This window comes from Triticum dicoccoides, chromosome 7B (assembly GCF_002162155.2).
Source record: "Triticum dicoccoides isolate Atlit2015 ecotype Zavitan chromosome 7B, WEW_v2.0, whole genome shotgun sequence".
Lineage (NCBI taxonomy): Eukaryota > Viridiplantae > Streptophyta > Magnoliopsida > Poales > Poaceae > Triticum > Triticum dicoccoides.
This window is the reverse complement of record NC_041393.1, coordinates 124321605-124325789: the sequence shown is the minus strand read 5'-3', so window position 1 is coordinate 124325789 and position 4185 is coordinate 124321605.

The window sequence follows — 4185 nt, the reverse complement described above, 5'->3', positions numbered from 1 at the left end:
AGTGGGGGCATTGGACCCGGTTCATGAGCCACGGGGGCCGGCCGGGCCACGTGGGCCATTGGTCCCGGTTCGACTGGACCTATTGGTCCCGGTTGGTGGGATGAACCGGGACCAATGGGCCTCGCTCCTGGCCCACCACCATTGGTACCGGTTGGTGGCTTGAACCGGGACCAAAGGCTGCCCTTTAGTCCCGGTTCTGGCCACGAACCGGGACCAATTAGTTGCCTCTATATACCCCTTGCCCGCGAGCAGAGCACTCCCACTCCTCTGTTTTTCGTGACCGGCGAGGGGAGAGCTTTGTGGTGCTCTAGCTCACCTACTATGCACACGAGGTGTTCGATGGAATGCCCGAGCCACACTACTTATGCTTTCTCCTCTCCAAGCTCGACCTCCTAGCTCCATTTCCTCAATAGTTGTCTAGGTTTAGCGGTCCGTCACGTCCCGTCCCCGTCTTCACCGCCGTCGATCGCCCGCGCCGATCTCGTCGCCGGCACCACCGTGGTGAGCCTCTTGTTCTTATCTTCTTTCTGAAAGGAAAAAAAAATTCTTACTTGTATGTTTATATAGATACTTGTATAATTTTCTTACTTTTATTATTGCATCTTATATAGTGCGATGGTTTTGGTATCCGCCCCCGTCGGCCCTCGTTCTGTCTATGATTCGGATGTGGTATATATTATCTTTTCATAACTATTGGTTCGTTCATTGTTTATGACAATTATGCCAACCAACGTGACATAGATTTTATTTATCTAGGAGGTTGTTGAACCGGAAATTCCTACCGACCCTATTGTCGAGAGGTTAAATTTAGTTGAAGAAGAAAACAATTTGTTGAAGGAAAAAATTAGAAAAATTGAGGAGGAGAAGATGATATTGGAGTTGCATGTTGCGGATGTCGTCGATGATCACAAGATCAATATGGATGCAATGCGCTTGAAGATTAGAAAGATTAGAAAATATGCCATTCATACAAAGGCTTGGTATCATTATGTCATTGGATCAGTTGTTACATTGGTTGCGATTATGATCGCATTTGTTTTCGCATTGAAATGTTTTACATAGTTTCAGTGTATGGTTTAATTAATTTAGATGCTCTGCAGAGCTTTATGTTGTTAGATGAGAACTATGTATGTACTTTGGTTTTAATGTGATGATGAACTTCTATTAATTTGGTCACTTAATTATCTATTCATGATGTTCTGTAATGATTTTTGACACACTTAATTATATATAATGCACGCAGATGAACCGGCAATGGATGTACGGTTCAAGACACACCTCCGAGTACATTAAGGGCGTGCATGATTTTCTCGAAGTGGCTGAGGCAAACAAGCAGAATGGTTTTATGTGTTGTCCATTCCCTATATGTGGGAATACAAAGTCTTACTCTGACCGGAAAATCCTCCACACCCACCTGCTTTACAAGGGTTTCATGCCACACTATAATGTTTGGACGAGGCACAGAGAAATAGGGGTTATGATGGAAGACGGCGAAGAAGAAGAGTACGATGACAACTATGTGCCCCCTGAATACGGTGATGCTACTGAACATCAAGAGGAACCAGACGATGTGCACGATGATGCTGCAACGGGTGAAGCTGCTGAAGATCAAGAGGAACCAGACGATGTGCCCGATGATGATGATCTCCGCCGGGTCATTGTTGATGCAAGGACGCAATGCGAAAGTCAAAAGGAGAAGCTGAAGTTCGACCGCATGTTAGAGGACAACAAAAAAGGGTTGTACCCCAATTGCGAAGATGGCAACACAAAGCTCGGTACCGTACTGGAATTGTTGCAGTGGAAGGCAGAGAATGCTGTGCCTGACAAAGGATTTGAGAAGCTACTGAAAATATTGAATAAGAAGCTTCCAAAGGATAACGAATTGCCCGACAGTACATACGCAGCAAAGAAGGTCGTATGCCCTCTAGGATTGGAGGTGCAGAAGATACATGCATGCCCTAATGACTACATCCTCTGCCGCATTGCGTACAAGGATCTGAACGCATGCCCGGTATGCGGTGCATTACGGTATAAGATCAGACGAGATGACCCTGGTGATGTTGACGGCGAGCCCCCCAGGAAGAGGGTTCATGTGAAGGTGATGTGGTATGCTCCTATAATACCACGGTTGAAACGTCTGTTCAGAAACGGAGAGCATGCCAAGTTGATGCGATGGCACAGTGAGGACCGTAAGAAAGATGGGAAGTTGAGAACACCCGCTGACGGGTCGCAGTGGAGAAAAATCGAGAGAAAGTACTGGGATAAGTTTGCAAGTGAGCCAAGGAACGTATGGTTTGCTTTATGCGCGGATGGCATTAATCCTTTCGGGGAGCAGAGCAGCAATCACAGCACCTGGCCCGTGACTCTATGTATGTATAACCTTCCTCCTTGGATGTGCATGAAGCGGAAGTTCATTATGATGCCAGTTCTCATCCAAGGCCCTAAGCAACCCGGAAACGACATTGATGTGTACTTAAGGCCATTAGTTGAAGAACTTTTACAGCCGTGGAATGGAAACGGTGTACGTACGTGGGATGAGCACAAACAGGAGGAATTTTACCTAAAGGCGTTGCTGTTCGTGACCATCAATGATTGGCCCGCTCTCAATAACCTTTCAGGACAGACAAACAAGGGATACCACGCATGCACGCACTCTTTACTTGACACAAATAGTATATACCTGGCAAGCTGCAGGAAGAATGTGTACCTGGGCCATCGTCGATTTCTTCCGACCAACCATCAATGTCGAAAGAAAGGCAAGCATTTCAAAGGCGAGGCAGATCACCGGAAGAAGCCCGCCATGCATACCGGTGATCACGTACTTGCTATGGTCAATGATTTACACGTAATATTTGGAAAGGGTCCCGGCGGACTAGCTGTTCTGAGTGACGCTGGGGGACACGCACCCATGTGGAAGAAGAAATCTATATTTTGGGACCTACCCTTCTGGAAAGACCTAGAGGTCCGCTCTTCGATCGATGTGATGCACGTGACGAAGAACCTTTGCGTGAACCTGCTAGGCTTCTTGGGCATGTATGGGAAGACAAAAGATACAGCTGAGGCACGGGAGGACCTGCAACGTTTGCACAAAAAAGACGACATGGCTCCAAAGCAGTATGATGGTCCTGCCAGCTATGCTCTTACCAAAGAAGAGAAGGAAATCTTCTTTGAATGCCTGCTTAGTATGAAGGTCCCGACTGGCTTCTCGTCGAATATAAAAGGAATAATAAATATCACAGAGAAAAAGTTTCAGAACCTAAAGTCTCATGACTGCCACGTGATTATGATGCAACTCCTTCCGGTTGCATTGAGGGGGCTTCTACTAGAAAACGTCCGATTAGCCATTGTGAAGCTATGTGCATTCCTCAATGCAATCTCTCAGAAGGTGATCGATCCAAAAATCATACCAAGGCTAAGGAGTGATGTGGTGCAATGTCTTGTCAGTTTCAAGCTGGTGTTCCCACGATCCTTCTTCAATATCATGACACACGTCCTAGTTCATCTAGTTGATGAGATTGTCATCCTGGGCCCCGTATTTCTACACAATATGTACCCCTTTGAGAGGTTCATGGGAGTCCTAAAGAAATATGTCCGTAACCGCGCTAGGCCAGAAGGAAGCATCTCCATGGGCCATCAAATAGAGGATGTCATCGGGTTTTGTGTTGACTTCATTCCTGGCCTTAAGAAGATAGGTCTCCCTAAATCGCGGTATGAGGGGAGACTGACTAGAAAAGGCATGCTTGGAAGGGACTCAATAATATGCAGGGACGGATATTCTTGGTCTCAAGCACACTACAGAGTTCTACAGAACTCTACCTTGGTGACCCCGTATGTCGATGAACACAAGAACAATCTGCGCTCCAAACACCCGGAGCAGTGCGGCGACTGGATTACATGTGAACACATCAGGACTTTCAGCAGTTGGTTGGAAGCACATCTCAGAGGTGACAACACTGTTTGTGATGAGCTGTACTTGTTATCCTGGGGACCATCTTTGACTGTATTGATTTGGAAAGGATACGAGATAAATGAGAATACATTTTACACGATTGACCAAGATCAAAAGAGCACCAACCAAAACAGCGGTGTCCGCTTTGATGCAACAACCGAGAGGGGAAAGGACACATATTATGGTTACATAGTGGGCATATGGGAACTTGACTACATACATGATTTTAAGGTCCC